The sequence below is a fragment of the Balaenoptera physalus genome (assembly GCF_965194825.1).
Source record: "Balaenoptera physalus genome assembly, chromosome: 4".
NCBI lineage: Eukaryota > Metazoa > Chordata > Mammalia > Artiodactyla > Balaenopteridae > Balaenoptera > Balaenoptera physalus.
In genome coordinates this window covers 18902905-18921753 of record NC_138891.1, presented here as the reverse complement: position 1 = coordinate 18921753, position 18849 = coordinate 18902905, and the positions used below count along the sequence as shown (strand labels likewise).

General features: G+C 40.8%; 2 long non-coding RNA genes across 7 annotated transcripts in view; one reads left to right on the top strand and one right to left on the bottom strand.

Annotated features, from left to right (window-relative positions):
• Nucleotides 1–18849, top strand: part of LOC309659448 — a 75645-nt gene that overhangs the window by 20198 nt on the left and 36598 nt on the right. The window lies entirely within an intron of this gene.
• Nucleotides 1545–18849, bottom strand: part of LOC309659455 — a 33333-nt gene continuing 16028 nt past the window's right edge. The window contains exon 2 of the long non-coding RNA XR_014262820.1: nt 1545–12718. This is a non-coding gene — a long non-coding RNA (uncharacterized lncRNA). The remainder of the gene's footprint in view (nt 12719–18849) is intronic.

Here is an 18849-nt window from a genome sequence, read left to right as displayed (position 1 = left end):
TGTGAACCTCACTTTTTTCATCTGGGACACAGATGAAACAATTGGAGGATAACAACTTCTGATTCTTGGCGTTGTTGTAGGGTTATTGTGAGGATTAAAGGAGAGAATTGTATAGATTGTATGGGACATGGGAGTTGCTCAGGGAATAGTAGCCAATGTGGTTACTCACACATGTGTCAGCCCCGGGTTACATCAGGAAAGACCTTTCATCCAATACCCTGGCCAGTTACATATGTGGTCTTGTCTCTGTTCCCACCTCAATCACTGCTCTATGACCAGAGCCTCACATGAGGCAATCTGACAATTGTACTCCTCACCAAAAACCCTACAATTTCAAACACCCCACTCGCTCACCTCTACTCAATACATTCCTCTGAACATCTGATTCCCTATGGGCCTTGCATATCACTAATACCTCCAGTCCATTATTTCACTGGAAAAATAGAAGCAGCCAGAAAAGAGCTTCCACAAGTTCCTACCACCACATCTTCCCACCTTCTGGCATCTGTGCACATAGACTCTGCCTTTCCTCCTGTTGTGATGGGTGAACTGTGTGTGCTTCTATCTAAGTCAGCCTCACCACCTCTGCACTGGATCCAGCCCCTCTTCCCTACTCTAGAATTTCACTCCTGCAATTATCCTTCTCTCCTATATCTTTAAATTTTTTTCTTTTTCACTGGATCATTTCCATTGCATCAAATATACCTTAATATTTCTCATATTAAAAAAAAAATCGCTCCTAAGCAACCTAAATGTCCATCAACAGATGAATGGGTAAAGAAGATGTGGTATACATACACAATGGAATATTACTGAGACATGAGAAAGAAGGAAATAATGTCATTTGCAGTGACACGGATGGACCTAGAGATTATCAGGCTAAGTGAAGTCAGACAGAGAAAGACAAATATCATATGATATTGCTAGCATGTGGAATCTGAAAAAAAAAGATATAAATGAAGTTATTTACAAAACAGAAATAGATCCACAGACATAGAAAACAAACTTATGGTTACCAAAAGGGAAAGGATGGGAGGGATAAGTTAGAAGGTTGGGATTAACACATACACACCACTATACATAAAATAGATAACCAACAAGGACCTACTATATAGCACAGGGATCTATACTCAAAATTTTGTAATAAGCTATAAGGGAAAAGAATCTGAAGAAGAATCTATCTATCTATCCATCCATCCATACTGAATCACTGTGCTGTACGCCTGAAACTAACCCAACATTGTAAATCAACTATACTTCAAAAAAAAAAAAATCCTTCCTAGATCCCTATCCTTCTTCAGCTGCTACCTCTTTTCTCTGCTTGTTTTATAGCGTCCTTCACTGGTGTTTCCTCATCCCCCTGAATTCTAAATGTCAGTGTCGCAGTGTTCGGCCCTCGGAACTCCACTCTTCTCTGCCTACACTCATTCCAAGGGAATGGACACAGTTCCATGACTTTAAACACCTTCCATGTGCTGCCGGATTTGTATGTCCTGCCTGGACCTCTCCCCTGAACTGCAGACTCTTATGTCTAACTGCCTTCTTAACATCTCTACCGGATACCCATTAGGCATCTTAAATTTAATATGTTCAGAAATGAACTGTGGATATTCATCCCTCAACTCCCAAATCTACTCCTTCCATAGTTGTCCGTGACTCAATAAATGGAACTCCGTTCTCCCATTTGTGCATACTAAAAATCTCAGTTTCTCCTTGGTCCCTCTTTTTCTCTCTCATATCTCATCTAGTCCATTAGAAATCAAGGGGAGATCAAGAATCTGGAAAGGCTATTTCAACCAGGCCAGAGAAAAGTCCTGAGTCACCAGAGAATACTCCCCTCCAGTGATTAGAATTATTACATACATAACTTAGGTGTATTCAGCCTTAATTCAGCAAATATATTTGGAACATTTACCACATTCCAGGCAATGTTCTAGGTGATAGGGATTTAACAATGAACAAAAAATTTCATGGAGCTTAGCTTCTACTTCAGGGAGACAGAAAACTTGTCAGATGGTTAAGGAAAAATACTTCAGGGTAAGGGGACATAAAGTGAAGTCAGTGTGCTGTTTCAGGTAGGGTGGTCATCTATGACTTCTGTAATAAGATTCCAGTTAGGCATAGATATTTAGGCATTCAGCATAGTGAGCCTTGCAAATATCTGGGAATAGATTATTCAAGCAGGAGGGGAATTTGCAGAGGTCCTTAGGCAAAAGCACTCTTTGGGTATCCCAGGAGCAGGATGAAAGAATCTGTGGAGTGAGTGAGGAGGGTAGTGGTGGGACACGACAAGATCAGAGAGAGAGTTGGGGTGAGAGCACGCAGGTGTAGCCCAAGAAAGACATCTGGGCTTTTATTCTAACAGGTAGGAAGCCAATGGAGTGTTTTGAGTGGAAATACATGATGATCTTTTACATTTAAAAGGATCAGCCTGACAGCCTGATCTGTGGCAGGGAGACAGTGGAAACCGGGAGACCAATTAGGGGGCCTAGTCCATTAATCCAGGTGCAGGAAGATGGTACTTGAATTAAATGGTTACTGTGGAGGTAGTAGGAAGTACTGGATTTAAAATTTATTTGAAGGTAGAGCTGACAGGGTTTGCTGAACACACGGTAGGTGCACAATTTATATTTGTTGAATGATGGATACACATAGTGTTTTCTGGGGTGAGGCAGGACTTTTCCCTGACCTGGTTGGAATATCCTGGCCATTGACACCCACACCCTTTGCTCTCTCTCCATGATTATTTGCAGCCCTCTGATGACTACTTTGTTCCACATCCCCTGACTCTAGGGAGGGATGTCCTAAACATTGAACACTGGGATATTGTCACTGGAAAATATCTACAACTCTAACTTAGTAAATTGGGATTCTGTATATTTGCAATTCTCTTGCCAGTTTTCCTCAACTGGATCATCTCTCTTTATGCTGATAAAGTTGAGCTCCAAGTCTGAAAATTTGAAGCCCAAACTCTGGAGCATGGTGGTCCCACATGGTCCTCTCACACTGTCGGCCCATTCTGACCCATTAATTGGAATCCTTGTTGAGAGGCTTCTCTCATTTTAGCAATACATGCTTCTCATGACTCTTTGAATTCATATTGTTAAATTTCTAATAGGTAGAATAATATTATTGGGTAGAAACCCAGTTATCACTATCGGAGATTTATAGGGTTCTTCTTTACTTCCAAGCCCTTTTCTTCAGTTCCAAGGGCAGCAACAATGCCTACCGGGGCCAGGACAAGGGTGAGGTTAAGTGAGGAGCCTAGGGTGCAACATTTAAGGAAGTGCTCACGCTCAAGGCCACGTAAGTGCAGGTGGGCACATGGGAATGAGGGCCACCTGAGACGTTGTGATCTGAGCACCTCAATTGCCTCACTCCAGTCCTGGCCCCCCTGCCTACAGAGAAGCATTTCGGTTTATTCACCAGGCAGCTGTAGCATCAAGAGCAAGACCAGTTCCCCACTGTTTGGCCATGACTGTGCAACAGAAATCTGCTCTCAGAGAAAGCAAATGGCATGGAGAGGAACCATGTTCTGGGAAGCTCTGCCAATTTAGACATTAAAACCAGTGGGAAAATGGTGACAAACATTATGGAGTTTTGCTTTGTAATCCACTCAACAAGCCACTGGCATTCCATTTGTTGAGGGCTACCTGGATCTAGTCATTCTATCTATGGCATTTCTATCTTGTTAGCAATTCCTCAGATACAGCATTTAAAAAACGTTTATTCTCCACTATCTCTGTGCCTTCTTTTCACTTGTTACAGAAATTAGCAGAACAAATAATGGCTGCAGTGTAAATGCTTTGGACAGGCAGGTAAGGGCTTATTTTTAAGGTTGAGTTAACAACTTCCATTTTCAAAACAAGCCCAAACTGACTGAGTGATTCTAAATTAGCTCCACAGTTTTTACCCTTAGCCACTGATAATGCCACTATTAATTTCAATTATTTAGAGGCAACATTAATATGTGTGAAACAAGAACAGCAATAAAGACAGAAAGGAATAAATTACTCACTGCAAGACAGAATGACATTTTGACTGGCACAGAGATTTTTTTCCTTCACACACTTTGTGCTTTGACATTTCACTTGGCACAAACATTTCACAAATTCTTGACCTAATCTGATGTACTGTTGTTTAGCAATTGCTGACATGACATGTTCTAACCTCAAGCTCACTGGATTCCAAATGTTACCTTTTCCTGTCAATCAGGGTTGGATGACCTCCAAAAAACAGTCCAGGCAAAAGTCTGTGTACCTAGGAGTTTAAGTGTATTTGCTCAGAATGGAGAAAGAGTAGCTTGAAGTAGGATTTGGGGGAAAGGCAGGAAAGGAGGTGTCATTCCGGGAATTGTGGGGTGAAAAGAGGCCAAAGACTGATCCCTAGGGAACCTTAACCACTTGAGAGAGATAGCCCCAAACATAAAATACCTAGGAATAAACCTAACAAGAAATAGGTGGGGCACATACGACAAAAATATAAAAGTTAGGGATAGAAGAGGTTTAAATAATCGAGAGAAATACATTTTCTTCCAACAAAGGAAAACTGTATTGTAAAAAAATGTCACTTCTTCTCAAATTACACTTTAAGCATTACTTGACTGCCTCTAAGCCTCACTGCCTGTGGGTACTGGAAAGAGGTCACATTCTTATTATTACTCAGATTTGCTATCTCATTAGCTTCTGTTGACATCTTCTGCCTCCCAGGTCTTTACTGAAGAATAAACCAACTTACAATGCTCTGCTTGATCTCCTTTTTCAAGGGCTCTATCATTTAGAAATGCTTTCAGTAGCAAGTAATAAAACAACCCCACCAACGGTGGCTTAAATAATAAAGATTTTCATCATCTCCATCATTAGACCAGAGACAGGCAGTTCCAGGTGTGATGCATTGACTTACTGAACAAAATCATCAAGGACCTAGGCTTTTTCTCTGTTTCCACACTTGCCAACCTGCGAAAATTGCTTTTGTTGGAAGAACCACAGCTCCAAGCAAAACGTCCACACGTAACTATGTTCAAGGCAGGAAGAAGGGTCAGGAGCCAAGGAATTTCTTTTTGCAAGCCTGTGTCTTTTTATCAGACATACAAAATTTTCTAGAACCACTCCCAGCAGACTTCCCCTTACATCTCATTGCCTACAGCTGGGTCATGCTGCCCGTCAGACTAGACCAATCACTGGCCAAGGTGGACTGCAATTGCTGTGATGCGCTTTGACCAAACATGATTCATTCATGGGTGCTGGGAGCATGGCTGCCGGAACAAAACTGTGGTTCTGTGAGCTATGAAGAAGGGGACGGGATGTGGCTGTTGGGTAGGCAGCCAACAGCATTTGCCCCAAGAAGCAATACCCACAGGCATTTAGAGAGGCCCCTCACAAGAGCACTGCTCTGCTGGCTTCTCCAGACTCTTCTTTGATCTGCAAGACACACTCTCCCAAGTGGTTGCTCCCAGTCGGGAGTGTCCAGGCTGCATGGCCGCCTGCAGCAAGGTGGGGCAGGGTGGCCTTCTCAGCAGTGTGCAGTGTGTTGCTTGGATCCCACGGCAACACTGCTGGGACCAGTCTTGCACATGTGCTCCCAGAAACAGCTCCTGCAGCTCCTGCCTCTAATCCCTCTTCCATGGTGACTTCGTGGGAGTCCCTGCCGGTGGGCTCCCTCCTTTCTCATCTTCCTTCTCCCACCTCCATTTTAGAGGCTGGAACCTAAACATCATTTTGTAGCCTTCTTTTCAGGGGAGGGTAGTCATGTGTGTGACAGTTTTGCATAATGCTATGGAAGTAGACATTTGCTGGGGGTTTCTGGAAAAATCTTTGCTTTCCTGATAAAGGCCTCAGCTTCACCTTGGATCATAGGGCTACTTAAGTGTAACATGACCTGAGGAAGCGTATTAATGGGATTTTTAATGTGTGTGGGGATGACAGCAAAATTTTTCTAAAGTTTACCTGGAAGAAGGCACAAGTGAGAATAGCTGGAATATGAGCTTTATGAGGGCAGGGATTATACAAAAGTAATTTCCTTATTGTTTCTTCCAATGCTTTTATGATTTGAAGACTTCCTAATTCTGACATCCATGAAATATTATTCTCATTTTTTTCTGGTTTCATTTTTTATATTAAAAAAAGTATGCATCAAAAATCACTATAAGCAAATTTGTGAGGCAATCGACAAACTGGGAAAAGTCTCCCTGTCTCAGCATGGTGACACAGGAGCATGATATCAGGGGGTGGGGTGCAGGCTAGTGTTACTGGGGTCTGGGGTCTCCTTTCTACCACGGGCTGGTGGTAGTATCATCCCCCAATACTACTGTTGTCATTTATCTCCATTTTGTCAACAAGGAAATTAAGAAGTTAGGTAATTTGCCCAAGATCAAGTGGCAGGGACTGAAATCGAAATCCAGGTGTTGTTAATGATAAAAAGCCAAAGTCTGTGCTGTCTCTACTACACCTCACTGCCAATGAATACTTAACTGAGAAAAGTTAACTTTCCACTGAATTAGAAATAATCAGAGGAGTGCTGCAGAAGAGGGCAATTTGAGAGATATGGAGAACAGGAGGGGTATATATTAACAGGGAAAGATGAAAATGAAAGTTATCTGCACACATAGTCCAAATTGGGTCTGGGATCATTGGGAACAGGCAAAGTAGGAAGGATGGACCCCAAATCCGTGTTGCTTGTGACCTGGATTGAATTCTTGGTCAAACATAGCCAAGGTAGTGTATGATGGAAAGTCCAGACCTTTTATATCTAACAGATCTTTGTTGAGCCCCTTTCATCACTTACTAACCACAGGTCAAAGTGAGGATGAAACTGAATCCTTAAGTAATCCAACTACAGCCTCTACCAGATTGCAATTTTCTCTCCTCCAAGGATCCTGAGGTTGGGGCTCTTGCTCCCAGTGTTCTGATTCCTGCTAGATTGCACTCCCAGACACCAGTGGTATGTCCCAGAGCTACATTTAAAGCTGTAGGTATGGAAGATTTTGTTGCCAACAAGAACCCAATAAGCACAATTTAATTCTGGTTGCAAGTATCCATCAAAACTCCATGCATTTAATACTCCACACTGTTTTCCCTGGCTTGATATTGCATAAAGATTGCACAATTGCACCCACAGCCCTCCAGAGAATAGTATTTTTTATAAGTATATTATATTTAAACAGGAGTGGCCATTGTGTATTGACGAAGGTAAAATGTAATTAAATAAAAACGATTACGCTCACCATGGATAATTTCTATTGGCCCTATTCATATGGGTGAATAGTAAAATCCACGATGGGATAGTTCCATTTAAAACTAATGTTGCTCAATTGATGGCCAGCTTTTCAAAATCTTAACTTCAATCACTTTCTTACTCAACACAATTATAACCATAAGTAATTTGAATTGATTAAATTTGAAAATGAAAAATTCAATTTATGAAAGTTAATAAAGCACAGTAAAATGTGGCAAATTTATAAGTACAGATCAGATAACACATGGAAATTGGCTTATATAGTTTGCAAAGAAATTCTTAATACAAGTAATATGATATATATAATACCAGCTTATCAAACTGATCAGTAGACAGAACTGAAGATTATCACAATAATTTTTTTCATAAATAAAAGTGACTGATATGAGAATTTATATTATTTATCCTCTTCTTTTTTAAAAAAAATATTTATTTATTTATTTATTTGGCTGCACCGGGTCTTAGTTGCCGCACACGGGATCTTCTCTGCGGCATGCGGGATCTTTTTTTTTTTTCAGTTGTGGTATGCGGGCTCTTAGTTGCTGCATGTGGGATCTACTTCCCTGACCAGGGATCGAACTGGGGCCCCCTGCATTGGGAGCACAGAGCCTTAGCCACTGGACCACCAGGGAAGTCCCTAACCTCTTCTCATATTTAGTAATGAATAAGAACATGCAATTAAAAATGGCCATATTCTTTCCTAGTTTAGTGTATTTGCTTATTATTTTACAATCGCTGTGTTATTGCTTTGATGTCTGTAAAAGCTTTAATTTTGATACAAACCTTGAAATTAATTTAGAAACAGTTTGATGTTCAATTTTTCAGTAAACAATTAAAGAAACAAGCCGGTAAAACTAATCATAATGCATCGGTATGAACATATTTAATGAGTGTGTATGGGTGGAAAAACATATTCTTGCTTCAGATGGTTCTTAAATATTTATAGTACCATATTTAAATATGAGCACACATATCCTGGTACATAATAGGTACTTAGGAAATGTTTGCTGATAAGGGATTAATACACTTTATCAAGCAAATAAGTGCACATTATCATGTCATACCCATACTCTCTAAAAATCATGGAATTTTAAACATTAAAAAAGTATTCTAATGATGTTGGCGTATTTATTCAAGGGAGTAAGGCACAAAGTCCTCAGACAAATGCGACCTCACATCTGTTTGTTGCACAGCATGTCAATTCTAACCACCTTTTCCAGACCCCCTCCCATTTCTGCACCTGTGAACTTAAATTCCAATATTATTAGAAAGGTTCCATCCTTCCCCTAGGGAAGCCACATTTTTCACTTCTTATTTTAGAAAGAATCTCTGTTGGATTAGATGCACTTGTACAATTTTCTCTGGCTTTTCAAAACTTCTTATAAAACTTCTTCCATCATGGGCTCCCAGACCTGAAAAAACCCTCTAAACTTAATTATACTTTCATCTCCCAGTTTGTCCTACTGCTTCTTAGTGGGTCATAACTTTTTCGTTTCCTACATTCATTTTAAGTCTCTCAAATCCATACAATTTTGACTCAGACTTCATTCGAAATGTTTAGTGACCATCCATCAATCCAACTGCATGTTGGTATTTTTAGAGTTAAAAAGGACTTCCTTTATTTAACCAGCACATTGGCCTAACATATGTTTGTGCTTGAGGACACAGAAAGCATCACTCCTGCAGGGCGTGTCACCAGGGACCACTACGGACCCCGAGCCAAAAGGGCTCCTGGTGGCTGGGGTAGGGATGGGGTACAATGAGCAGGGCTAGAGCATCTGAGGAGTCAGCCAGGAAGAGCTTACATCAATTTCTGAAATGTCAGTAGAATTTACTCAAGATTCTTACTTTGTTGGGGGGAGGGAGGGTGGTCATGGGACGTGCCACATTATGGAGCCCTTGGCTTCTGCCTCTCAGCTTCTCTCCTGAGGACCTTGGGAACACCCACGTAAGTGCCAGACAGTGTAGTTCTGTCCTACTCACAGCCTATGTACTAGATGCTGAATTGTCCATTCATTTCTCCCTTCCCCCTTCCCCACAGGCCCACTTTCATTTAGGCACCCATCTCTCCTTCCCCACTCCCCCGACAGCTCACTGCCTCAAGGAAGCTGACCCTCCTTCGGTTCCAGGGCTGCACCTGATTGGCCCAATGGGACTCTCATCCCCTTTGTCAGGAAGTGGGTAGTGAGCCAATGAGGCTTACTGTGACTTCTGGGGAAGGACTTCTTCGATTTCAGGAAGAGCTCCTAGCAGCAGTTGGCTTTCTCTTCCTACAGCTGTTGTTACTCACAGTTGGGAGTCCTCCAGCCTGAGGAGGAAGCCAAAGCACAGAGGAGCACACTGATGGAGGGCAGAGGAGGTGAAGGCATCCCTGCTTTTTCACCCATAATTTGGGAAGGCAGTCTTTGTCCTTTTCCTACCTCCTTTCCTCCATGAAGAGTGACTTAAAAAATTACCGTAAAATATACACAACGTAAAATTTTACCATGGTAACTATTATTTTTTAAATTTTATTATTTATTTATTTATTTTTTAAACATCTTTATTAGAGTATAATTGCTTTACAATGGTGTGTCAGTTTCTGCTTTATAACAAAGTGAATCAGTTATACATATACATATGTCCCCATATCTCTTCCCTCTTGCATCTCCCTCCCTCCTACACTCCCTATCTCACCCCTCTAAGTGGTCACAAAGCACTGAGCTGATCTCCCTGTGCTATGCGGCTGCTTCCCACTAGCTATCTATTTTATGTTTGGTAGTGTATATATGTCCATGCCACTCTCTCACTTTGTCCCAGCTTACCCTACCCTTCCCCCTCTCTGTATCCTCAAGTCCATTCTCTAGTAGGTCTGTATCTTTATTCCCGTCTTGCCCCTAGGTTCTTCTGACCATTTTCTTTTTTTTTTAGATTCCATATATATGTGTCAGCATATGGTGTTTGTTCTTCTCTTTCTGACTTACTTCACTCTGTATGACAGTCTCTAGGTCCATCCACCTCACTACAAATAACTCAGTTTCGTTCCTTTTTATGGCTGAGTAATATTCCATTGTATATGTATGCCACATCTTCTTTATCCATTCATCTGCTGATGGACTCTTAGGTTGCTTCCATGTCCTAGCTATTGTAAATAGAGCCACAATGAACATTTTGGTACATGACTCTTTTTGAATTATGGTTTTCTCAGGGTATATGCCCAGTAGTGGGATTGCTGTGTCATATGGTAGTTCTATTTTTAGTTTTTTAAGGAACCTCCATACTGTTCTCCATAGTGGCTGTATCAATTTACATTCCCACCAATAGTGCAAGAGGGTTCCCTTTTCTCCCACGGTAACTATTTTAATTGTACAATTCAATGCCATAAAGTTCATTTGCATTGTGGTGAAGCCATCACCACTACTCATCTCCAGAACTTTTTCATCATTCCAAACTGAAACTCTATACCTATTAAACATGAAAAGGGACTTTTATATAGTATGTATGTATTTATTTATTTTAATTGAAGTATAGTTGATTTACAATGTTGTGTTAGTTTCTGGTGTACAGCAAAGTGATTCAGTTTTATATCTATCTATCTATCTATCTACCTATATAGATAAATATATAGATATATATAGTCTTTCTCTTTTCCATTATGGTTTATTACAAGATATTGATATCTTGTTCCCTGTGCTATACAGTAGGACCTTGTTGTTTATCTATTTTATATATAGTAGTGTGTATCTGCCAATCCCAAACTCCTAATTTACACCCCCTCCCCTTTTTCCCCTTTGATAACTATAAGTTTGTTTTCTATGTCTGTGTCTGTTTCTGGATTGTAAATAAATTCATTTGTATCATATTTTAGATTCTACATATGAGTGATATCATATATTTCTCTTTCTTTGTCTGACTTCACTTAGTATGATAATCTCTAGGGCCATCCATGTTGCTGCAAATGGCATTATTTCATTTTGTTATGGCTGTGTAATATTCCATTGTATATATGTACCATATCATCTTTATCCATTCATCTTTCGATGGACATTTAGGTTGCTTCTGTGTCTTGGCTATTGTAAATAGTGCTGCTATGAACATTGGGGTGCATGTATCTTTTTGAATTAGAGTTTTCTCTGGATATATGCCCAGGAGTGGGATTGCTGGATCATATGGTAACTCTATTTTTAGTTTTTGAAAGAACTTCCATACTGTTTTCCATGGTGGCTGCACCAATTTACATTCCCACCAACAGTGTAGGAGGGTTCCTGAAAAGGGACTTTTAATCCCACTGGATTCCAGGGTATAGACTGGGCTCTTGCTTCCTGGAGGAGGAGGTCACAGTGTGTTTGAATGTCATACACAAAGGGGTGTCTCTCTCTCTGGCTTTTCCTTCCATCCATCTAGCAAGAGGATGAGCTCAGTCAAGGCCCCCTCCCTGGAGGAGGCCTGGACATCTTGGTCCCTCCACTTCTACTTCTATGAGAAAGTACTGAGAGAAGGCTGGTGGTTAGTTGGACCAAAAAGAAAAAGAAAAAGAAAAAGAAAAAAAAAATTCATTGTTTACCTGAAATTCCACTTTAACTGGGCATCCTATATTTTTATTTGCTAAATCTGGCATCCCTAGGTAAGGAGAATGCAACCAATTGATTGTGGTGAGTGGAGGCCTTGAAGGACCCCTGGTGGCAGCAGTGGACCCCAGTGCATGGCAATAAGGATTGAGCAAGAAGCTGGCTATCTCAGCAGAGACCAGCATGGAGAGAGGATTGTGGGCCCAGCTGACCCTCTATATCCTCATTCCTGTTGTCAGGATGGGACATAAACTGCACCTCACATCCCACCTGAACTTAGATTGTGGGGGGTGGGGATGGGGGAGGAGAACAGAGAGAGAATCCTTAACTGGTGGGTATTTTTTTTTTTTTTTTTTTATAGAACAGATTTTTTTTTTTAACACTATTTTTTTAATTTATTTTTATTCATTTATGGCTGTGTTGGGTCTTCGTTTCTGTGCGAGGGCTTTCTCTAGTTGTGGCAAGTGGGGGCCACTCTTCATCGCGGTGCGTGGGGCCTCTCATTATCGCGGCCTCTCTTGTTGCGGAGCACAGGCTCCAGACGCGCAGGCTCAGTAATTGTGGCTCACGGGCCTAGTTGCTCTGCGGCATGTGGGATCTTCCGAGACCAGGGCTCGAACCCGTGTCCCCTGCATTGGCAGGCAGATTCTCAACCACTGCGCCACCAGAGAAGCCCTAACTGGTGGGTATTAACCCAAAAAGAACTGAGGGGGGAAAAACATGAAAGTGACTGAGTTATTCTGCATTGGCAAGATGGAATAGACATGAGAACTTAAGAAATAAGTTCATTTATAATGTAATCAAGTCACATTTTCACATCTGAGTCTGGGAGTGAAAATTTGTTCCTGCTACAGATTAAAAAATGGGACTGATGAGAATGTCTCCAAGGTCCCTTCTGCACTGAAAATTCCATAGCTATAGAGATGAGGCTTGAGGCCCTGAAAGGAAAAGTAAGACACGAGTTAGACAAGGGTGGGAATATTTCAAAACCCCTATTGAGGGCCTGGTTACAGGAGACCCAGCAAATGAGCCTGGGTGGGAAGAGGCTTGAGGAAAATCATAACCATTGTGTGTTTAAGCTGTCCCTGTGTTTTGAGTTTGTTACTTCTTAAACATTTAAAGTTGAGAACTTGCTGGAGTTAATTATTATTAACAGTGAGAGGCAGCTGATTTATGCTGATTAAGCTGATTTAAGAGCTGTTTTCTTAAGAGAACTATGAACGGGCTTTCTAGGGAACCAACTGGTGAACAAGCATGTTTTTACAGGGAGAGCCACATAAGACTCTTGACCCAGGAAGTCTGAAAGCCGAGGGAATTGCTGCAGAGTACACCATGTTCAGCTTCCTGCTTAAGCAAGCAGTATGTGCTGCAAGCACAGGGTGTTCCCCCTGCTTCCAGAGAAGGTGAAAGGCTTCATCTGGGGCTTCCCTATCCCTGCAGAGGAGAATGTTTACCTAGACAGTGGGGAAGACACATACCAGGCAGGAAGTCAGAAGGAAAACCTTCCTAAGAGAGGCAGGGGTTTAGCCAGTTTCAGGAGGCTTGATAGAATAACAGTAATCAGGGACTTCCCTGGTGGCACAGTGGTTGAGAATCTGCCTGCCAGTGCAGGGGACAGGGGTTCGATCCCTGGTCCAGGAAGATCCCACATGCTGCGGAGCAACTAAGCCTGTGTACCACAACTACTGAGCCTGTGCTCTAGAGCCTATGAGCCACAACTACTGAGCCCACGTGCCACAACTACTGAAGCCTGCACACCCTAGAGCCTGCCTGCTGCAACTACTGAGCCCACATGCTGCAACTACTGAGCCCACATGCTGCAACTACTGAAGCCTGCGTGTTCTAGAGCCTGTGTGCTGCAACTACTGAGCCCATGTGCTGCAACTACTGAAGTCCATGCACTTAGAGCCCGTGATCTGCAGCAAGAGAAGCTATCACAATGAGAAGCCCGTGTGCTGAAACGAAGAGTAGGCCCCACTCGCCACAACTAGAGAAAGCCCGTGCACAGCAACGAAGACCTAACGCAGCCAAAAAAAAAAAAAAAAAAAAAAAAAACAGTAATCCAGTGGAGGGGCTGGTGGAGGAGAAATATCTCTACCTGGGGCCAAAGAGGCAGTTTTGTGCTCCTGCCCAGCAGTGCTCCACACTTATCTGCAGTCAGACGGCAGGCTGTGCCCTGGCAGGAGCAGGAGTGAGCAAGGCTGTTCCTACCCAGTAAGGAAGAGATGAGTCACAGATGTTGGTGAACAACTCCCTTTGGGGCAACCCTGTGGCCTGACACAGACAGCAGGGGTGAACTGTCATGCTGGAGCATGTAGGCAAGCAGGACATGGCTGACACCCACCAGTATATATCAGTCCTACTGATCAATACTCATACCTACAGAGTTATATATAAAGGAGTGAGTGAGGTAGAAGAACTCTGCCATGTATATCTTTTTTTTTTTTTAAAGAGGGTGGGGGTGGGGAGGGGAAATGGGGAGGTTAGTGGTTTTTTGTTTTTTTAAAATTAATTAATTAATTAATTTATTTTTGGCTGTGTTGGGTCTTAGTTTCTGTACGAGGGCTTTCTTTAGTTGCAGCAAGTGGGAGCCACTCTTCATCGTGGTGTGCGGGCCTCTCACTATTGTGGCCTCTTGTTGCAGAGCACAGGCTCCAGATGCGCAGGCTCAGTAGTTGTGGCTCATGGACCCAGTTGCTCCGCGGCATGTGGGATCCTCCCAGACCAGGGCTCGAACCCGTGTCCCCTGCATTGGCAGGCGGATTCTCAACCACTGCACCACCAAGGAAGCCCTGCCATGTATATCTTTATTGGCTTTGAAGGCCCTTATAAAATCCATGGAAGGCTAAAGTAGAGGCAGGCAGAGGTCATAATCGTGTCACACTGCATTTTAAAGGTTGCCACTTGTGAAGAATAATGAGGAGTGAAAACTGAAGTATTGGCTACTCCTGGTATTAAGTAGCAGGCTTTAGTTTTCTAGATTGTGGTTTTTGATACCAGAACTTCTGGCAGAGATTTTGAGTGCTTTGCACTAAATCTGGGAAGACCTGTTTGACAGGAAATGCCTACTTAATTGAGAGATTCCACTCAAAATTGGAAAGAGTGGGGAGAAATTGGTCTAATAACACCATGGAACCAAGTATCATGGAAGATAATCACTATAGCACAAAGGGAATATGAAATCAGAGAAATTTTCAGGTGGAAGTATCCAGTAAATGGGTTAGAAGCAGTGTCCATAGGCCTTGAGATCTAGTCTGTAAGGTGCAGAATCAGGGAAACAAACAAAATGTAGTTAACATTTTTACACAGTGAGGTAAACATAATCCCATAGATATGAGGTGCAGTGGGAACCAATGGCTAGTCCAGGCCTGTTATAACCATGAGAAGAGCGTCAGGAAGGCTGAAACCAAGAAGGAGCCAAAACTTGTTGGAAAAAAAGACTAAAGACAAGCAAAATATTTAAAAAAAAACTATGTTTGGAACAAGAAGTACATAGAGGGCGTAGGCTTGCTGTTTGGGAAATTTAGTGCAATATTTGCAGACGAGAAAGACCAAGGGAAAATATATAATAAAGGTAGTGGATCAATAACTTATAAAGCAAGCACGAAGGTTAAAAGATGAAAGTAGCAAAATTAACTAAAATTACAATAATTAGTTAAGGGATGCATGAAATAAAAAGATGTAAAATATGTCGTCTAAAGTATAAAATGTGGAGGGGGTAAAATGATAAAGCTTTGGAATGTGTTCAAATTTAAGTTGCTACCAGCTTAAAACAGGTAACTATTTACATAGAATGATATATGTGAACCATGCAGTAACCACAAGGAAAAAACTTAGAGTAGGTACACACAAAAAATGAGAAAGAAATCTAAACATAATGTTAAAGAAAATCACAAAAACACAAGGGAAGAGAAAAAGAGAAGAAGAAAAGGACAAAGAAGAACTACAAAACAGCCAGAAAACAATGAACAGAATGGCAATAAGCACATACCTATCAATAATTACTTTAAATGTAAATGGACTAAATTCACCAATCAAAATACATGGAGTGGCTAAATGGATAAGGAACAAGACCAACCTATATGCTGCCTCCAAGAGACTCACTTCAGAAGAAAAGACACACACAGTCTGAAAGTGAAGGGGTGGAAAAAGATACTCCATGCAAATGGAAATGTGGAGTAGCTATACTCATATCAGACAAAATAGACATTAAAAAAAGACTTAATGATAAAAGGGTTAATCCAGAAAGAAGGTATAACATTTACAAATGTATATGCAACTAACAGAAGAGCACCAAGATATATAAAGCAAATATTAATGGATTTAAAGGGAGAAATTGAAAGCAATAAATAACAGTTGAGGACTTTAACACCCTGCTGACACCAAATGGATAGATCATTCAGACAGAAAATCAATAATGAAACATGGAATTTAAATGACACATTAAACCAGATTGACTTTATACACATGCATGCACACACACATGCACACACACACACATGACATTCTATCCAAAAGCAGCAGAATGCACATTCTTCTCAACTGCACATGCAACATTCTCCAGGGTAAACCACATGTTAGGTCACAAAATGAGTCTCAATAAATTCAAGAAGATTTGAATTATATCAAGTATTTTCTCTGACTACAATGGTATTAAACTAGAAATCAGTCACAAGAAAAAACAAAAAAACCCACAAAAATGTGGAGATTAAGCAACATTTTACTGAATAACTAATGGGTCATTGAAGAAATCAAAGGAGAAATTAATCTCCTAAAAAACCTAGAGATAAATGAAAAAAAACCTAGAGATAAATGAAAAAAAACCTAGAGATAAATGAAAATAGAAATATAGCATACCAAAATCTAAGTGATGCAGCAAAAGTGGTTCTAGGAGGGAAGTTCATAGCAATACAGGCCTACCTCAAGAAACAAGAAAAATCCCAAATAAACAATCTAACTTTACACCTAAAGGAACTAGAAAATGAAGAACAAATGAAGCCCAAAATTAGTAGAATTGACATATATACACTACCAAATGTAAACTAGATAGCTAGTGGGAAGCAGCCACATAGAACAGGGAGATCAGTTCGGTGCTTTGTGACCACCTAGAGGGGTGGGATAGGGAGGGTGGGAGGGAGACGTAAGAGGGAGGGGATATGGGGATATATGTATATGTATAGCTGATTCACTTTGTTATACAGCAGCAACTAACACAACAATGTAAAGCAATTATACCTCAATAAAGATGTTAAAAAAAAAGATCAGAGTGGAAATAAGTGAAATAGAGACTAAGAAAACAAGAGAAGATAATCAATGAAAGTAAGAGCTGGTTCTTTGAAAAGATAAACAAAATTTACAAACCTTTAGCTATATTGAGAGGGAGAGAGAGAAAGAGAGAGAGAGAGAGAGAGAGAGAAGGGAAGGGAAGAGAAAAGGTAAGAGAAGACTCAAATAAATAAAATCAGAAATTAAAAAGAAGATACAACTGATACCACAGAGATGCAAAGGATCATAAGAGAGTACTATGAATTATATGTCAACAAATTGTACAACCCAGAAGTAGATAAATTCCTAGAAACATACAATCTTCCAAGACTGAATCATGAAGAAATAAAAAATCTGAATATACTGATTACTAGTAAGGATGTTGAAACAGTAATCAAAAATCTCCCAACAAACAAAAGCCCAGGACCATATGGATTTACTGGAGAATTCTACAAAACATTCAAAGAACATTTAATCCTTCTCAAACACTTCAAAAAATTTTAAAAGGAGAGAAAGCTTGTGCACTGAAAACTATGACACTGATGAGAGAAACTGAAGAAGACACAAATAAATGGAAGGATAATCTGCATTCATGGATTGGAAGAATTAATATTGTTAAAATGTCCATACTACCCAAAGCAATCTACAGACTCAATGCAATCCCTATCAAAATTCCAATGGCATATTTAAAAGAAATAGAACAAATAATTCTAAAATTTGTATGGACCCTCAAAAGATCCTGAATAGTCAAAACAATCTTGAGAAAGAAGAACAAAGCTGGAGGCATCATGCTCCTGATTTCAAACTATACAACAAAGCTATAGTAATCAAAACAGTATGCTACTGGAACAAAACCAGACACACAGACCAATTGAGAGCCCAGAAATAAACCTATGCACATATGGTCAATTAATTTACAAAAAAAGAGCAAAAGACATACAATGGAGAGAAGATATTCTCTTCAATAAATGGAGTTGGGAACACTGTACAGCCACATACAAAAGAATGAAAATAGACCACTATCTTTCACCACACACAAAAATTAACTCAAAATGGATTAAATACTTGAATGCAAGTCCTGAAACCATAAAACTCCTAGAAGAAAACATAGGTGGTAACCTCATTTATAATGGTCATAGAGCTGTTTTTGTGGATATGACTCCAAACGCAAGGGAGACAAAAGCAAAAATAAACAAGTGGGACTACATCAAACTAAAAAGCTTCTGCACAGCAAAGGAAACCATCATCAAAGCAAAAGGGCAACCTACAGAATGGGAGAAAACATTTGCAAACCATATATCCTATAAGGGATTAATATCCAAAATATAATGAACTCATACAACTCAGGAACAACAAAAAGCCAATTAAAAAATGGGCAGAGGGAGGCTTCCCTGGTGGCGCAGTGGTTGAGAATCTGCCTGCCAATGCAGGGGACACGGGTTCGAGCCCTGGTCTGGGAAGATCCCACATGCCACGGAGCAACTAGGCCCGTGAGCCACAACTACTGAGCCTGCACGTCTGGAGCCTGTGCTCCGTAACAAGAGAGGCCGCAATAGTGAGAGGCCCGTGCACCACGATGAAGAGTGGCCCCCGCTTGCCGCAACTAGAGAAAGCCCTTGCACAATGAAGACCCAACACAGCCAAAAATAAATAAATAATTTAAAAAAAATGGGCAGAGGATTTGAATAGACATTTTTCCAAAGAAGACACACAGATGGCCAACAGACACATGAAGATGTTCAACATCACTAATTATTAGTGAAATGCTAGTCAAAACCCAGTGAGTTACCACCTCACACATATT